The sequence below is a fragment of the Sapajus apella genome, unplaced genomic scaffold (genome assembly GCF_009761245.1).
Source record: "Sapajus apella isolate SASKATOON/1434 unplaced genomic scaffold, GSC_monkey_1.0 scaffold1, whole genome shotgun sequence".
NCBI lineage: Eukaryota > Metazoa > Chordata > Mammalia > Primates > Cebidae > Sapajus > Sapajus apella.
Genome location: NW_022436941.1, coordinates 1,761,706 through 1,781,586, shown reverse-complemented (window position 1 = coordinate 1,781,586; position 19,881 = coordinate 1,761,706). Strand labels below are relative to the sequence as shown.

General features: G+C 42.0%; 1 protein-coding gene and 1 long non-coding RNA gene across 7 annotated transcripts in view; one reads left to right on the top strand and one right to left on the bottom strand.

Moving 5' to 3' along the window:
• The window catches only part of ARHGAP26 (Rho GTPase activating protein 26), a 462,881-nt gene that overhangs the window by 46,818 nt on the left and 396,182 nt on the right, over window positions 1–19,881 (bottom strand). The gene's annotated exons all lie outside the window — the stretch shown is intronic.
• On the top strand, window positions 3,886–15,334 carry LOC116563497. Its single transcript, XR_004274554.1, has 3 exons — window positions 3,886–3,899; window positions 9,144–9,148; window positions 14,907–15,334. It is a non-coding gene; the product is annotated as an uncharacterized LOC116563497 (long non-coding RNA).

The window sequence follows — 19,881 nt, the reverse complement described above, 5'->3', positions numbered from 1 at the left end:
TTGATGTTACACTGAATTGCAGTTGTCTTATCCATCTTTTATCTCTTGTACACTGTGAATGCTTAGTCTCTTTGGAACTGACAATATCTAAAGACTGTATTTTAAAAAAACACTCCACAGGATCAAGTAAATAGTTAAAGGAAATATGGATCTACCAGAAACCAAGGGTAAGACTGCTGGCAGACAGGGAAGGCAGACATTTCTGAGTCAGAATTATCTGATGTTATAAACTGGAGAGCTCTCATTCTGTATTGTCACAACAGCTCCACATATGGCCACTTGTCTGCTTGCCTAAGATGGTTAGGCCTGACAAATACAACAGAAAGGGAGATTCAGACATTTCGTTTCTGATGGGGAGGGAGACAGGCACGTTGGGCATACACTTGGATGAATGCCTGTATTTCAGCATTCATTCTCAGCCACTCACTGCCGTTGTTCTTCCTCTGAGCTACTGGTGTTGCCCAACCTCAGTCACGTGTGCCCCAGCTTCATGACATTTGCCACATCTGTGTATCACACGTAATTTTAATAGATAATATTTTCATTAGATTGATCTCCTTAACAAATGTCTACTTTAGTTCATTGTAAATAATATCTCATTATTATTAATATACAGAAAAAAGTTCATCCAAGCGCCATTTAAAGTTATTTCAGCTATCTCAGGGCCACACCGCTCACATTTTGGAAATTTCTGCTCTTGGCCACTAATCCTTTTCTGCCCCCTTGTAAAAGTGTGGCATATATTTTCCCAAGATCTATTTAATTATTTGGAAGAAGCTAATTCAATTAATGAAAAGCTTGTTCGTCCACTCAAGCAAGGTGTGCACAATCATTTGATGTTTCTCTTTTTTAATTTTGATATTATTTGACGATACTATCTACAGAATAAGAAAAACAACAACAGTTATCAACATTTAAGGCATGCTCTGTTCTCCTGGGAGAGTATAAAACAGCTTTATTGAGGTATAATTTATATACCATGAAATTTGTCCGTCTAAATGCACAACTTTTAGAACACTAATAGAGCTGTGCAAGCATCATATTCAGTTTTATAATGTCACCATCACCCCAAAAACATCCTTCCTGCCATTTGCAGTTAAGCCCTGCTCCCATTCTCAGCCACAGGCAACCACCTATCTACATTCTAAGTCTAGAAGTCTGCCTGCCTTTTCTGGACATTTCACAAAAGTGGAATTGCATATTGTATGGCCTTCTGTGTCTGAATTATTTCATTTAGCCTAATGTTTTTGAAGTTCACCCATTTTCTGGCATGTGTAAGTAGTCAATTCATGCTTATTACTAAATTCCACTTCATCCTATGGACATCATGTTCTTATTGAGTAGAGAGATTTCTGCACAGATTTCAGATACAAATAATATTAGTGATAATATTTGCAAATATATTTTCCCAGTGTGTGGCTTGTCTTCTCATTTTTTTCAGTGGTGTCTTTTGAAAGGCAAACATTTTTAATTTTGATGAAGTCCAATTTGTTAATTTTTTTCTTTCATGAATTGTGCTTTTGGTGAAATCTAAGAAATGTTTGCCTAACCTAAACATATTCTTCTGTTTTCTTCCAGAAATTGTCTGGGAATGTCCTTATTTCACTTTCATTTTAGAATAACAGTTTTGCTGATTATAAAATTCTTGGTTGACAGCTTTGTTTTTCCCTTAAGCACCTGGAAAATTCAACGTATATCTAGCCACCCTGGCACACAAAGTCTCCCTCTTATGTTCCTGACATGCTGTACCTGCTGCTCAGGCAAACTGCAGGCACCCTGCCCCTTGCAGCACTATTCATAATATGTGCTTGCCTGCAATCTACTGAAGCATTTTCACTTTAAGAAGCATGTGTTGGAAGATATAAAAGAAAAATATTTAAAACTGTTTATGAGCAAATTTCCTTAAAAAGCTTTAGAAGCTGGTCCATTTGTGCCATCTGTTATAAGAGAAACTAGAAACCACCTGTCTGTCTGCCTGAGCTCTGCTCTTAACAAGGAAGCTGTAATTACCTCTTTGGTGAAGGATTTGAATTATTACAGTAAATCCTTATTCAGCAATACTTTATCAGGAAGGCATTCTGACCCCTAGAAACAAGGAGCTTTTTTTCCTATAAAACCTTAGCCATTAGGAGCCCAGAAAAGTATGTGTTAGCCTTGTTTACTACTCAACAATCAATATTTAATAAACAAATATTCACTTAGCACAGTTGTAGGCACTGGAAACACAGTAGGTAGCAAGCCAAGCAAGGCCCCTGCTCTCAGGCAGCTTACATTCAAGTTCAGTAAGCTTCAAGGTAGGGTGGGGGAGAACACAGGCTGGTGGAGGAGAAAAATATCAAAGCTCCTATTGGCATTTTAAATATCTGATTCTTTAAGATTTGTATTTTTATGTTTTCTAATGTGTGTAATATAGCAATTACTAAGGCAGGTATATACTTTATAAATAAGTAAATAAAAACAAACACATATTGGAAGTACATGCCCCAAATATTTTTTCTGATAATATTTTAATCATTAATGTAATAGAAAAAATTTAGGAAACACCGTTTATGTGTGTGTAAAGCAGAAAATAAACTCATAAATAACCAAAGAAGATAATTTTAGATGGTATTCTTAATGAACTAAAATCAACTAAAATCAAGGCAGTATAAAAGCAGGTACCTGGGTGGGGAGGGTGTGTGGGTGTAATTTGGATTCTGTGGCTAGGGTAACTTCTTTTGGGCGACATCTGAGCTGAGATCTCAACAAAGTAGACTGCTGAGGGCTCACTGCCTTAAGCCCCAGTGCATATTTTTTATAGTTAAACATTTGGGATTAAAACAAAGCCAAACCCCATTTCTGCCTAAGCTCCTTCACAGTCTCTCTGCTTAATCACAGAGCCTTTTCCCAGAATACTATGTGAACTTAATGGAAAGGATTCTATTTTGAAAGAACTGTCAAATGAAGATCACTAGTAAACATGGGCCTGTCTGTAGCAGAATTCCCAGTAGTAGCTGATAACAACAAAACATACTTTTCCTGCAAGAAATTGTTTCTTGGTAAAGCAAACAAGTCATTCTGTTTAGGGAAACAACATTTGCCTTTTCAGTGAAGTCTCTGTGCACCCTCAAGTATATTGCTTGTTCCAGTTTGGAAAAAGGGAATTACATAAGCCCCAAACAAACAGCCCGGAGACTTCTCTTCCTCTGTGTGACCTGCCACATCTCTACCTATCTGCAAGATGCAGTACACTGTTCAATACTACAGTTATTGCATCTCCTTTCCCTAGGTTACCCTCGCCTTCACTGCCTGAGATGTCACAATTCTAAAGTTCTACTCACTTTTCGTCAGCATATTTATGTTAATTCACTTGCAATGGTATTCATGGTCATCGTGTTACAGGCTCATTCAGTTCCCTTCAGAAATCATCAGTCTACACTTTCAAATATACCCATCTGAAATGGTGGTGAGGGTAAACTTTCCACAGTGTCATCCCCAAAACCCCACAGCATGTCTCTGTTAGCTCTTCCTTTTTCTAATATTGTCACCCAGCCTAATTGTGACAAAATGGTATTTACATAAACTTTCTATCATTCTCCGAGAAAACTACAGGAAGGAGACTCCTCTCCAGAAAGGACTATTACAAATCACAATTTAGCAAATTATAAAAAATGAAAGAAAATTAAAAATTTACAAAATGACAAGTCCTCACACCAGCAAGAAACTGAATGAGTATGGCAGGCGTGGGGCCGAAGAATCTGTATTTTCAAAATACTCTCCCTGCTCTGGACTTGTGGTTCTGATGAGCAACCAGAGATGGGAACCACTGATCTTGGTTCCTATTGCGTTCTATGTTAGTTCTGGAAATGACTGGGAAGTGTGAATGGTCCAGGTACTGCACTTAGTAGCAAAACACTGTTGTGATTACTTTTTTCCTCTAAAGCCTTTTATTTGTTTGCATGGATTTTATTATTATTTTTGGCTCTAGAAATATGTGTAAGCTTCTTATTCACTGAATTAATAAACTTTTAGTGCTAATCTGAGATTTGGTCAAAAGAACTGTAGGAATTCTGAGAAGGGAGGGATCAGACTGGAGTAGTTTGGGAAAGCATCCTGTGAGTTGGAGTGGTCTCATTTTCCATTTTTGAATTCAAAATCAAGGCGGCTGTGGCCCTCCTACAGCTGAGAAAGAAGAATCAGTGTCAAGAGCAAAATGGTTCTCTCTGCTGAGGCAAGACACAGCCACAACACAAAGTCCTGCTTCTAAAATAACAGCTCCCAACAGATAGAGTGCACTTAGGACATGACAGGTTGGGCTGGACACTTTCCCCTAACACGGACTCATCCCAACAGTCCTGCAAGGGCAGCCCTGATTTTGCAGAAGGGTAAGCTGCAAGTTGGAGGGGTTCTGTAATTTTATAAGAGCCAGAAAGTGGTGGTGCTCAGCGTGACCCCAGGCAACCTGATGTCGGAAGCCGGGCTCTTTTGAATACCTGTGCCACTGTTCTCCTCTGGCCTTGCCCGTGCAGTTCCCACAGGGCGGATGGCTACCTACTCCACAAGCTCAGTGGACACAAGGAACCAGGAAATGCCTGACACAAACCAAGCAGACTTCCAGGGAATTTTCCTGAATTGCCCTAGAAGCTGTTGAAAGAGGTAAAATCCCATTCCATGATCTCATAAATACACATTAAATAGAAAAAAAGAAAGAATGGTTTGGAAGCTTCTCAACAGTTTCATGGGTTATCTGTTTTTGGAGAAAAGTTGTCATGCTTGATAAAGAGACTTCTATAAGAAAACCATACATATATATACATACATATATATATGTGTGTATATATATATATACATACATACATATATATATATATATGTATATATATTTTATGTGAGATGGAGTCTCCCTTTGTCGCCCAGGCTGGAGTGCAGTGGTGCAATCTAGGCTCACTGCAACGTCTGCCTCCCGGTTTAAACTATTCTCCTGCCTCAGCCTCTCGAGTAGCTGGGACTACAGGCACATGCCACCATGCCTGGCTAATTTTTTGTATTTTTAGTAGAGACAGGGTTTCACCATGTTAGCCAGGATGGTCGCAATCTCCTGACCTTGTGATCCACCCACCTCGGCCTCCCAAAGTGCTAGGATTACAGGCGTGTGCCATCATGTCTGGCCCAAAAACAATATTCTTAAGAATAGTGAATTAACAGTTAAGTGCAGGAGTTTAGGGTCAGATATCCCTCAATTACTGGCTCCGCCTCTTATTAGCTGTGTCACCCTGGGCAACTGAACTTCTGTGTCCCTCATTTTCTGGCTGCAAATGAGCATCATTAATAATACCTACACCTCATAGGACTGGTGATAATTAAAGGAGATCATATATATAATATACTCAGTATATTAAAGCCTGGCATATAGTAAGTGTTTACTAAATGGTAGCTGTTATAATTAGGATATGCTTGGCTTGTCCTGAAAAAATGCTGCTTTTATTTTAAAATGAAGAGTAGATTTAAGGACTCTATTTGTACCATCTCTATATCCTAAGGCACTGATCCACACAGAAGTGAAAATGAAGAGAGAATTACACCATCATGCAACCAAATGGAAAGAGAGAAGAAGTACTACATCTCAGGTTCTAGAGCTTTCATTCCAGGATTATTTCCCCTCTTAGCACAGCCCTGTCATCGTGTCTGCACAGCAAAGCTCCCGAATGGAAAATGTACAGAGACAAGTTCAAAGGCACTCAGGTTGTGTTACCAGTGGCAAACAGGTCCACAGGTATCAAATTACCTGTGCCCAAAGCTCAAAATTTCATGTTCAAGTGGCGGTGTCAATACTGAGCTCTGGCTCATTTATGAAACTTCAGTAAGCCCCAGACTCTTCTTTCAGGGTAGGACAACAGGAGATGTCTATTTCTCCATAGGTTTGCTCAAAGAAAAGCTGGTGTTACCAAAGAGAGGCTTGATGTTGCAGCAAATAGGCCTGGGAAGATGGGGAAGGGTCACTACCTTCCAGTCCACACTCATACTGATGATGACACAATGAGGAGTCTGAGTCCCTGGGCAATGCTGTGGATGGCTTCTTAGAAGCACCATGTGCAGATGGAGTGGGAGGGGGTTGGGGGGAAGGAACATAGAGTCACAGGGCAGTACTTCCTCCCTGGAGTGGGCTTCATCCTTGGATAACTCCATGTTCTTAAAAGCAGTATCACATAGGTTTCATACAAATGCTGCCAGGGACAGCACTGCTCATTCTCATTCTAATATTCCACAAGGTGATATAGTACTCCACAAGGTGAGTGACAAACAGTTCCCATTCCTAAGCTGGACAAGGTAGGCTGGACTGGATCCTTGACTGTTAGGCTTCTGAGAATGGCTGACTTTCTTGAGCGTGGCAGGTGGGCCAAGGCAACAGCTTCCCCTCTCCTTTTCCTTCTGAGTCCTGGCCTCTCAGCTGCTTACTTCTCCTCTCCCTGCCCTCATCTCTGCAAAGACGCTAAATCCTGGCTCTTTAAATGGAATGGCTCCTTTAGGAAGTCAGGCCTAGAGGAAATTCAATGAAAAACTTCCCACAGGGGATGCAAGGTCAAGTGGGAAGAGCAAGGGAGGGGCAGTGCAGGCAGACTGTGGCTGGGAACTGTCACTCCTCTGCTCACTAGCCTCGTGACAACTCTGCCTCACTCGCCTCCTTTGAAAATGAGGGGAAAAGTTACCCTAAGGGGTGTTTGTGTGGACTGCAGGAGTTAATATACATCAAGAGGTGGGCACCATGTCTGGCAAACAGAAAGTACTCCCTGACAGAAGGGCAAGGATCGATACTTATTGAATCAGATAATGTAGTAGAGTTAAGGAAGGAAATAAATAGCCTTAGGGTATGTGCAGCCATTTTTGCTTTTGTAAAAGCAAAAATAAACAAGGAGGACTCCAGGGCTCTGTTTAATTCAAATATTCAATGCCAGCTTACTTTCTTTCCACTTCCTTTGTTTTTTTTTTAATTTTATTACTTTATTTTATTTTTTTAATATAATAAAGACAGGGTTTCACCCTGATGGCCAGGCTGGTCTTGAACTCCTGACCTCAGGTGATCCACTCATCTCGGCCTCCCAAAGTGCTAGGATTACAGGCGTGAGCCACCACTTCCTTTGTTTTTTGGTAAAAGAAAAAAAAATGAGGGATGCCCCATAACATATATTTTTAAAGCAGAATTTTTTTCTTAATATAGAAAGAAACTTTGTTGTTTCTAGCTATAAAAAGACTTCATACTTATTGTTAAAAAAAAATAGGCAAAAGACAAAACCAAACCAAATTATCAATACTCCTAATCCAGACACCAGTTATCACATTACTATTTCAGAACCTTTCTTTGTGTATATATGCATCTATATGTATTTCGTCTTCTGCATTAAAATGGTACCATAATTTACATACTTTATAATTCTCTTTTCTTCAAAGTAGTTTTGTTATATAATATCCCCATATCAATAAACAGTTATCAGCAACACAATATTCAGTAGTTGCACTGTAGTTCATGGCTGTTTGATAACTACCCAACCATCAGTATAGTTGGACATTTAAATGATTTCTTTCTCACAATACAGCTGTCAAAATTCATTCACTGTGGCACAGATCTCTCATTAATTCCTTCTGATAAATACTGGGGGTACAGTAGCTGACTCAAAAGATAAGCCCATCATAAGGCTTATAACATGTATTGCCAGAAAGGTCTCGCTGCTTTATAACCCCACCTCCAGTGGGGCAATTCGCCTCATACATGTTCCCTCCCTCCTCTCCTCTTTTTCAGTCTCTTGAGTGTATGGATTTTGTTGCTTCTGTCCAGTGAACTAATCAAGACTGCTAAGGCAAAAATGGGGCAGATCCAGTCTCGGTTCAAACCATCCCTCCAAAATAAACGAAAGCTCTGAGAGGAGACTTCTCTGAACCACGGCAGCGTTTCAGAACAAGGGGGTTGATGAGAGACAGGAGGGTAGATTTAGTTTCCCTTAGCCTCTTCTCCTGAATTGAGAATTATTGGCTTCCTCCAGTCCATCACTGGGCAAGCTGAGTCTGAACACTGAATTACAGCAAGGGAATGAATGAGCTTTTATATAGTAGACACAAACGCTGTGCACACAAACGCACACAGGCAGCCCCCCTCACCCCACAGCACCTCTAGCTGTGATGCTGGACACTCTGGCAGGTAAAATGTCCCTCTATAACCTTCATGGAATCACCAGGGAATGCTTCTTACTTATATTTTTAAGGGGGAAAGAAAAGGCTAACCAATAATTAATTAATTTAGGTTAGAGGGAGGCCTGAATAACTGTAATGAGTATTTCAGCTAGGCCAAAAGAGGCATTCTCTACCCCCTAATGGGCAGGAAGGGACAGCTGGCATTTCAGAGTTGGCAAATCCCTCCTGAAAGATCAATGTTGTCTCTGTATTGGATAGCCTGATCTGGTCCAAGGTTTATTTGTTGAAATAGATGATATAATATTCAGACTGTCAGCATTTGCACACATACACTGCTTTCCCTTAACCCCTTCCCCTGCCCCCATGAAACTTTCAGAATCTGAATACCTTACCCCTTTATTCAAGAGTCAGGGTTTCTGAACAGGGGCAAAGGGAACCTCAAACCACGTGGTTACCATGAGGCGGGGAAAAGCGGCCAGAGCATCCATCTTCAAAAACTACAGGCTATCCAAACTTCTACTGAAACTTAAGAAAATGGAGTCCTTTCCCAAGTCCCTTCTATTATCATCCCCATCAGCATCCCTGCCTGCTTAGGAGGATGACAGAGACAGGAACAGAGACATTGCTGAGGAGCCACAGGACTCACACTTGCAGCTGGAGACCTACATGGGACACCAAGGAGCTGGTGGAGGAAGCCATTCCCCCAGTACGCCTTCACCCATAACCAGAGGTAGCGGTGGCCTCCAAGGGGACCCCGGGGGAATTTCCACTGGTGAATGCAGCTGCTGCTTTCTGGGCAACTCACAGTGCGTGTGGGCAGGGAAGAGCTCAAGAAATGAGTTGCCTGAAGCCGACTCATTCTGCAAGCTGCTCCCCAGCAGATGATGGACTGTGGGTGAGTTTTGCAACTGTTCAGGAAAGGCCAACTCCCAGTGGGTTAGCACCAAAGCCGTGAGCTTTGTGTTCTTCCAGAATAGTAGCTGAGGTGAGCTAACAGTACTAAGAGTTAACATTTACTGAGGGCCCATTACCAGGCAGGTCACGGAGCACACAGCTCTCATTATTTCCTTAATCCTCACAACAAGATCAGCAGGTAGGTCCTACCATGAGCCCCATTTCACAGGTGAGGAGTCCATGTTTATGAATTTGGTGTTCTGGGAAATCACAGAAAACCTTCCAGGACATTTGAATCAGGCCTACACCAACCCACCTCTTGCCCCTCGCCTCTCTAAGTATTTGGCAAAGCACTCTGTTTATACATCTCTTGTGAGGTTATACTGTCACTGACAACAGCCAAAATTCCCCTACAAGCCTTATCTAGGAAAGGAAACTGGCTTTTTTTTTTTTTTTTTTTTTGCCACTTTTAAATTGCATGAGGCATAAGGAGAATAACTCTAAAATCAGAGTAGCTAATCTGTTGCCAATGTGTTGCGTTCAGACAGAGTCAACAAAGCCAGACAACCACAGGGCCTGTTAGGGCTCTTACCCCGTGGTAGCACCAACTTTCTGAAGAACCTGTGTCACATAGGATTAGGAGAACTATGATAAAACCAGTGACTGTACCCTAGAAATTGATTTTCTTGACAGGATTTATAGAGATGACTATTTACATAGGGCTTGATTTTGAGAATGGGGTGGATGAAGACAGACAGACTGTTTACTTAAGAGAACCAGCATGGCCAGGCCACCGTATGCATAGGGCAAGGGATTTGTCTTTATAGCTAGGAAATTTCAGGGCTCTGAGCATATAAAAATCAATTGTTACATGGAATTATCTCCTAGGCCAATTACTTAGGGTAGATAATAAATGATCTTCTTTGGATAAAGGAGCTCTTAGCTTATCGACAAACCAAGTTTTACTGTTTTTTAAACTAAAATGGATTCAATTAACAAATATTTAGGAAGCATCAGGGCCAGGCCTTGTCCTAAGTGCTGAGAATCCTGTGATATACAAGGTAGGACAGGCCTTGCTCTCATGGAGCTTAGTGTCCCAAGGAGAGATAGACATTAAGCAGCTGAATGAATTACTGGGCAAGAACATTTCAGAGGCAAGCTGCTATGGAGTTTCCCAGTTCATCATCTGCAAGCTACTCAGCAGATGATGAACTGTGGGTGAGTTTTGCAACTGTTCAGGATAAGGCCAACTCCCGGTGGGTTAGCACCAAAGCCGAGTGCTCTGTTTTCCTCCAGAATGGCAGCTGAGATGAGTTAACAGTAGTAAGAGTTGACAACTCTTATACTGTTAGGGAAATAACAAAGTGATGTGGTAGACAGTGATGGGTGTGGGGACAAAAGGGTCAGGGCAGGCTGCAGCATGTAAGGATCAGGGAAGAACCATCTGAGGCAGCAGGAGCAGGTGTTGCTAAGGCCCCAGAGTGAGAATGGACGTGGTTTGTATGAGGACAAGAATAAGCACGGGAGCATACAAGCTGGGGAGGCAGCCACGTCCAGGGAGGTTGGAGAGGTTAAGTCAGGAAAGCAAGGGCTGACCATGTAGGCTACAAGAAATAGTTTAGATTTTATTCTATGTGCAGTTCTAAGGTACTGGGGAGTTTTAACCAAATTCCTGAATCTGAGGCATTGCTAAACCTATGAGGTATTTACAGAATTAAAAAACAAAAACAAAACAAAAAATCCTTAACATCTCAAAGATCCTGTGATCTCCAAAGTGGGGGGCTAAATTCCTCTTTTGCAAAATGGATTGTCCAAAAATCTCTTCCAGTGTATTTCATTTGTTTACTCATTCACATCACATATAAATAAATGTTTGTCACTACATTCCAGCCGCTGTGCTTGGCACTGAGGAGTTACAATTGAGAAAACAGATTTGGCCCACAGAGAGTGAGACAAATAACCAGGTGATTGCAACACACCGTGATAGGTGCTCCACTGGGGGATACTGCTTCTCTAACACGTGAAAGTTATGAGCGTGGGGGAGGAAGGCGTGAGGAAGGGGAAGCAGGAAAGGCTTTCTGAAGGAAATGACGTTTAATAACACAGTGTTCCTCAGAGGTGAGAGGAAACAGGGCAAGGTTGAGGAAGTGAAACAAGTTCAGTAAGGTCAAAGTAGCAAGTTTAAACAGAGGCTATAGTGTCAAGCCAGAGTAGGTCACCCAGGCCTCCCAGTTAATAAAAAGGATTTAGGAGTACACAGTATCCACGGGGCCATCAAAGACTTTTACGCATGAGAGTGCTGCATTCGATCTTCCAAGTTAGAACAATCCCATGGGTTTCAGTATAGAGAATGAGCCAGTCAAAGAGTCAGGAAGGCCAGATGGGCAAGGCTTGGGCTGGGGTGGTGGCAGTGGGGGTGGTGACTGGTCGGCTACTGTAAGAGCGTAATTGACAAGTTTTGATCATTGACAAGAAGTCACTGATAAGTAAAGGAAGCTGGTCAGGTTTCCAGGCACCAGATGGAATTCATGGAAACAGGGAGATGCACAGGTATGGGTGCACGAGAGGAAGGGGAACCATTCATGCATAACAGTCAACTGGCTTGGCAGACATTTGGGTAGATGGGTCTAAAGAACAGGTAGGGTATCTGGGATATGGTCTTTGGCATTGATATGGTTTGGCTGTGTCCCCACCCAAATCTCATCTTGAATTGTAATCCCCACATGTCTAGGGAGAGACCTGGTGGGAAAAGACTGGATCATGGGGGTGAACCCTCCATGCTGTTCTCGTGACACTGAGTGAGTTCTCACAAGATCTGATGGCTTTATAAGAAGCTCTTCCTCCTCCGCTCCTCACACTTCTCTAGCCTGCTGCCACATAAGCCATGCCTCTTACCATGACTGTAAGTTTCCTGAGGTCTCCCCAGCCATATGGAACTGTGAATCAACTAAATCTCTTACCTTTATAAATTACCCAGTCTCAGGTACTTCTTTGTAGCAATGAGAAAATGGACTAATACAGATATGTGTTGCTGATAACTGGAACTATAGAAAGGAACAAGATAAATCGGAGTTAAGAAGAGAATTTAAAATCTGACTCTCAGAAATAAGAACTCTTAAGGGAAAAGGAGCCTTTAAAGGAGACTCTTTTGAGTCAGAGAGATGTCTACCAAATTTCAAGAGTGTGGTGCCACCAAAGACAAGCAAAGTGATGGTTTTGAACCAAGGGGGCTGTTGACAATGACCATTGTTGCCAGAAATCAAGTAAAAGCAGGCCTGAAAGGGGTCATGAGGTTTGACAGGAAGGTCATGGTGACCTTGGTGAGAGGCAGTGTCAGTGGGTTCGGTGCGGACAAAGTGCAGGCTGAGTGGGGAGGGAGACATGAGACATTCCTATATTTAGTTTTAAGAGCAGGGATGAAAATATTTCAGTACAAGACTTTTCCCACAGTAACAAATGAGGTGTGGAATTACCAAACATTGGAAATAACTCCAGATTTTTAAAAAGGGAAATAAAAGACAGCAAATTACTTTAGACAAGAGAAAGCCCAAGAAACCCTCCTGAGATTCCTCCTTCCGATGTCTTCTGGAGTGGCCACCCAATGGCTTGGAGCTAAAAACTCTTCCTCTGTCCCTGGGAGCCAAGCCCCAGGTGTGGGGAAGATGGCCCAGGGGCATGAGCCTTCAGGCATAGATCACGGTGTCTGCTCTGAGCAGCAAGGGCAGCGTACAGGCGCAGTGATCACAGCCAGCAGAGCAGAAAGCCAGTATTGAAAAGCAACGCATCTCAGGAGATCCTGGGCTGGTTCAAGAAGCTGATACAATCCCTGTTTACATTTGGGCTCCCACGGCTCTCTCTTTGCTGCCTCTCTTGCTTGTACACCCAAGTACTTAGTAAGTGCTGCCTTGGTGCCAGGAAAGGTACTGAATGCTGAAGAGGAAGAAGCCCTTGTCCAAGCCCTTGAGGAGTGTGCAGTCCAGTGAGGGAAAGCTGGTATATAAATGGCTGATAATCACCATGTATTTAGTAGGCCAGGCACAGTGGCTCACACCTGTAATCCCAATACTTTGGGAGGCCGAAGCAGGTCGATCACCGGAGGTCAGGAGTTCGAGACCAGCCTGGCCAACATGATAAAACCCCATCTCTACTAAAAATACAAATATTACGGGGTTTGATGGCGGGCTTCTGTAATCCCAGCTACTTGAGAGGTGAGGCAGGAGAATCACTTGAACCCAGGAAACAGAGGTTGCAGTGAGCCAAGATTGCGCTGCTGCATTCCAACCTGGGTGACAGAGTGAGATTCCTTCTCAAAAAAAAAAAAAAAATCACGTATTTAGTTAAGTAGTGTGTGGTGGGCTCGGCAGCCTGGAGTCAGATGATTTCTAGGTCAGTCACTTACAAGCTGGGTGACCTTGTGCAAGTTAGATGACTCTCCCAAACCTCAGTTTCCTACTTGAAAAATGAAGTCATTAACAGTCTCCCTCCTTGGGCAATTGTGAGGGAATGTGAAGCCCTCAGCTCAGTGTCTGGCACCAAGGGAGCAGCTGTTGTTAAGTACAATTACAGAAATGAGCCCTGGCTATTGTAGTAGCGCTGAATAGCGGCACCTAAGCCAGTCAAGGGGCAGGGCAGCAGGGAAGGCTCCTGTCTCAGTGGATCCTAAAAGAAACAGCAGATGTTAGCAAGTGTAGGTAGGGGGAGCAAATCCTATGTGGAGGGAACTGCAGTCTCCATTTTTCTTACAAAGCTGTCAACCTCATACAATGAACACAATGCTGCTTCTTCTAGGTGCTGATTCAACAGAAAGAGCATTGAACTTTGAATCCAAAGGTCCAGGCTTGTACAGGAGCTTACAGGTTAAGAGTGGCACACAGGCTGCGTTCGGTGGCTCATGCCTGTAATCCCAGCACTTTGAGAGATTGAGGCAGGTAGATCACTTGAGGTCAGGAGTTTGAGACCAGCCTGGCCAACACAGTGAAACCCATCTCTACTGAAAATACAAAAGTTAGCTGGGCACGGTGACATGCACCTGTAGTCGCAGCTGCTCAGGAGGCTGAGGCAGGAGAATCAATTGAACTTGGGAGGTGGAGGTTGCAGTGAGTGGAGATTACGTCACTGCACTCCAGCCTGGGTGACAGGGTGAGACACTGCCTCAAAAAAAAAAAAAAAAATGCTGCCACACAGACTTGAACAGGCCACTCATGCCCTCTCAGCCTCAGTGTCCCTCATTTAGAAAATGGAGGAGACAGCTGCATTCGATCATATTTATCACATACCTGCAAAGAGCCATCAAGTGCTGCAGAAACAGCAGTGAACAAGAAACAGACATGGGCCCGACCTACGTTACAGTTTAGTGCAGGAATCAGAGAAGAAAATGGGCAACTATAGTACAGTATGCCAACTGCTATGATTTGGCTTAATGCCAAAACCAAATTAAACACTCTGAAAACTGTGTTTCAAGTGGCTCTGGAAACTGAAAAGCACTATAAATATATTTTGTAGTATTATTGTTATTCTTGACAACAGTGCCAGCCAGATCCTAAACCTATCAGAATTTTTTCCCAACTTCTGGTCTGCCGATGGCACCCTGTCTCCAGGCAGCTGTGGGTGAGCGTGCATATCAAACACATGTACATGTTTACTGTTGACATGCCAGTTCTGCCAGGTTTTCTGTGGTCTGGTAATCAACCATGACTGAGTGTCTTGGCATTTGATGAGGTCTGCTTTCTCTAGGGAGCATTATGCTTGGTGACCTCACATATGTTTCATGGATCCCATTCCTACAGGCTTGCAATGCGGCCTGATGAACTGATTCCTTCATCTGTCAAGCACTATGTGGCAAACACAAGAGGCCAACTAAATGGTCCCTGGCCCACAGATGATCAATTTCGTGAAAAAGACACTTGGGAAACTAGTATGCTGAGGCGTTATCATTTATTCTAGATTGTGTATAATGAGTGATCATATAATTTATCATACAAACCAGCACATTGAAGTGGGAAGGCACAGTTAAATTTATAACAGGGCAACAGAACTAACAGGCAAATGAAGATGTATGCTCCCAATATATAATCTAAAGGTCAAATGGCTTGTTCAAAGTAATGACAGATGAGTTGCCAGAGCCAAAGCACATTGATATTATAGCCTAATTAGATGTCACTCACAGTTTGCTTGCCATGGAACTAGTTATAGCCTTTTCTAGGCTCTTTGCAATATGTAATTCTCTTTGCAAATTAGATCCTAAAGGCATTTATGGATCCTGAGATTATGAGCTGAAAACTGCATAATGACGAAAATCAGACACCTGAGTCTTTTTTTTTAATGGTGGAAATTTTCATTATAGTATTGAAATGTAAGTTTCAATGGCAATGTAGACCTCTGCCTAATGGTCCATTACTTAGGTTTATGTTAAACCCCTAACTAAAGTAATTCCTTTCTGTGGCTCCAAAAGGAACTGTCTTTCCAAGTGCTTTTTAACATCAAAATGTAAAAGCTCTCTAAGCTACCCTGGGGCTAAGCTAAATTAATTTCTCATTTTTGGGCTCACTCTTCACATTCAGTGGTGAAAGGACTTTTACTTCAATGCATATGAGCATGGAGGTGGTGCTCCCAGGAAGAAGAACCAGAGGAGGGACACAAAAACTCTTGGAAACAAATATGCTATCGTGTCTGGGAGTCACTATTCTGCCCAAAGGGCTCACCTGCCAAGCCCACAGGTAATTTCCCATGAAAAACTTAATTTCAAAGTAGATTCCCGCTGATTAATTCCTACTGTCTAAGAAATGAACGTCAGTTCATAAATATAAAAGCAGGCATGGCTGGCAAGTCTCTTATGCAGTCTACTGAGCAGCAGATGTCTCACCACACAGGCATCATGACTTTTCATTTTTCTTAAGGAACAAATGCTTGGCTAATCTCTGGCTTAGAGAAGACATAAATCTCATAAAGACGATTCTGTTTCATTGTCACATGCCATATTTCATTTTTTAAATTTTTTATATGTTTTTGAGACACAGTCTTGCTCTGTCACCCAGGCTGGAGTGCAGTGGCATGATCTTGGCTCGCTGCAACCACCGCCAGGTTCAAGCAATTCTCCTGCCTCACCCTCCTAAGTAGCTGGGATTACAGCCACCTGCCACCATGGCCAGCTAATTTTTGTATTTTTAGTAGAGATGGGGTTTCACCAAGTTGGCAAGGCTGCTCTCGAACTCCTGACCTCAGGTCATCCACTTGCCTCAGCCTCCCAAACTGCTGGGATTACAGCCATGAGCCACTGCGCCCAGCCTATTGTGCCATATTTCAGATGAGAAAATTTAAAAATTAAGGGAAAAAGTCAAAGTTGGTTAAAAACAAAAACCTCCTTATGGCAGCTCTCTCTCAAACCTAAATAAGAATCAGAAAGAAACCCAAGCCTGCATTTGCAAAAATACAAAACAAACAATCATCCCCACACTCCATCCCCACATTTTTATACTATTGGGAATCCAATAGTATAAAACTTCTAGACCAGGTGTTGAGTTCTGTACCAACTTAGACAGGCTATTTATTAGAAATCTCCTACACTTTGATAGCCATCATTCTTTATAAAAATAAATGTACCATTTTTTTTTTGAGTAGACACTGAAAATTTGGTTAAAATATCTTTTTTCTAAAACATTTCTGAAAATAGCTTACATGCTTACAAAAGAAAAACTCATGCCAAGTTGAGGTATGGAAGATAACCTTTCTCTGTGACAAGATGATATCAAATACATTTTCCTTCACTGTCACCAAAAAGTGCCACAGTCCTCTATCTGCAGGCACCCCTAAGCATTTTTCCTAGGCTTCTCATGAGCTGCCTTTCAAGATGCTGATCAGTCCTTTCAATCATTAACCGTTTACAAGTTCTGCTAGCTGCTGCAAGCCTGACCCTAGATTTCTAAATTTTTACTGGTAAAAATAACACCAGCACTTAGTCATCTGTGAAGCACCAAAAAGTAAGAGTCAGCCCTTAGGTCAGTTAAACAGCATTATACAGGGGACAGAACATTTGGGGTCCTTTTATGTGGGAAAAGAAAGTCTTTCAAAGAACTAGAGCAACAGATGTATTCAGAGCACACAGGTTCTCTCTGGCATCCTTCCTGTAGCTCCATATCAAATTGTAAATGTAGTTAAATCACAGATTTACACTTAAGCTTGCTTATCTCTGATAATGGACTTGGAAACATATCAAAGAACCTGACCATGTGTACTTATCAGTCCCTGACAGGTATGAGGCTTAGAAACTCAGTACAGGACTTTCTTGCTCGCTTGTTTAGAAAATCAGATGTAGCCTATCAGCAAGTATTTGGCTGAGGGTTCCAATTACCTATGATCCTAGGTAATCCTATATTGCTAAAAAGTTGCCTGCTTACAGACTACGGATTTAAAATACTCTTACGATTGATAATTCACAACCATGGGATAGAGGTATATACCTATAAATAAATTTATGAATATGCTCCGATTTGTTTCAAGGAATGGGGCAATTAATAGACTAATTTTTATATCACTTAATAAAATTTCCAGACAGTATAAACGGTTATCAGTATAAAAGTATGGATAGGAAAAGTAACTCTCCCTTCCCATTGAATCCATCTCCAGAAGTAACCATTACTATGAGTTTCTCATATTTTCTCCAGAGATACTACATGAGCTTGCAAGCTGGTATGGGTGGAAGTGTCTGTGTGTGATTTCATGCCCTCCTTCCCATTAAAAACAAATGACCACCAGTTATTCACATTGTTCTCAACCCTGTCTGTTTTCCTTACAGTACCTCCTGGAGATTGCTCCAGCATTACATGAAAAGTTGTCCCTTCGTTCTTTCTTAGTGACTATATAGCATTCCATTGTGGAGATGTACAATGACATAACCAACCAGATCCTTAACAAGGAATAATAGGTTGTTTCCTATCTTTTATTTTGAATGGGACAGAATCTCTGAGCTGGATAAAACAGAAGAGGCACTGAATGAATGTTGACATTTTGTTCTACCTGCTGCCATCCTCCTTTTAAGAAATACTAATGTCGAAACAATGTAGAGAGGCTATTAGAAGAAACAGATGTCACCCTTCCTGCCGTTACACACAGGAAGATACAATATTTCTCTGTTTTGATGCTGCCCTCGAACAGCAACTGAATACTGGGAAGAGGAGCTACCGAGTTTTGCCAAAACCAAATTTATCTTGCTGGGCAGACAAGCCTCAATGTCTAGCAGCCCTTATCAAAGAAAAATTATCTTCACAGTAAATCTTTTAGGTTTAGGGAAGCCGAGGGTGTGGTCTAGGTCAAGGTCATCTGTCCCTTCCACACTGCATGACTCAGAACTCTAATTCTACTTGGACTCTGACATAGGACATTTATAGGCTTTGGACAAAAAAGCTCCCAAATGCTGAGGTGGGAAAGTCTCTGGAGTTAGACTTCATGGACTTTGGGCAAGCTACTTAACCTTTCCAAGGCTGCTTCCTACCTGTAAAAATGGGAAAACAATACCTACCTCAGAGAAGTAACTGTGAGGATTAAGAAAGACAATCCCTATGTAAATTGTGAAGCAAAGTGCCTGAATTCAGAAATGTTAACTCCTATTAATAAAACAATGCAAAGCCACTTTGTTTTTGAAGAAACATCTTGGCCCTGCCTAAAAATATGTCTCTTGAAAATTCTGGCCTGTGGTGATTCTCCGCTCTCCTGACTCCACGCTTTCTAGGCCCTCAGGCCTGCTGCACACCCTGCAGAATGGTTTGTTACTTCTCGGGCACGCAGTACGAGCTGGGTGCAGTGGTTCATGCTCGTAATCCCAGTGCTTTGGGAAGCTGAGGTGGGAGGATCAGTTGAGGCCAAAGAGATTGAGGGCACTCAATATTTTTTTTTCTCCTCGTTTGTGCTTGCACAGTTCCATTTCTTGCAATGTTCCCCATCTTCCCATGGGTAACTTTTACTCACTTACCAAGATGCAGCCTGGAGGGTGAGGGCCCGTGTCCCTCCCCTGGATGCCACTGCATCCAGGGTCTGCCTCCGTCATAGCACTGTCATACTACCTTAAAGGCACCTGGGTGCAGGTCTCACGTACACAGAATACTACCTCCCCAACACTATCCTGGCATGCCGTAGACACATGATAACTGCTTGTTGAACTCATACGAACCCTATGGAGACAAGAATTCCAGTAGGCCTCAATAAAACCTTATCTATGCCTCTGGCATCTTCTTTCAACCAACAACATGGGTATCTGCCCTTCAGGTATTTATATTCCCACAGACCTCAATGTAGAATACATGTCATGTAGCTCCTATCAAAAGCATGGCCAAGACAACTGGGATTCTTTAAGAGGGAGCCTGCCTTCCATCTATCATCCTGTTACCAGGCAGATCACCAGCAAACATGCTTTCTCTAGGTTGTTCTTTTTGTTGCACCATAGTAAAAACAACCTTTCAATACTTTAGCTTAACATTAGACTCTGTATTTAATCAAAACCAATGGGAGAAACAGCTCTATAGAGAGGGCCTCATTTATTTTTTGCATGAAACTGCTTTGGAAGATAATGTCTAACGAGCTACTCAAAATCATTAATACAGAGACTCACATGACAAATTAATATTATAACTTGAAGCTCTTGATGAACTGTTATGCTTTTTTTTTTTTTAAAACAGACAATCGAACTGTACATCCCATAATATATTTTCCCTTGTTTGTCATGGCTATTAGGTGGCTCGGGACAGTTTTGTGATGAATTACTCTCTTCCTCTCTCAGACTTTGTTAATCTGTTATTTTTTATTCTCATTTTACTCAACTGTATATGTACTTAA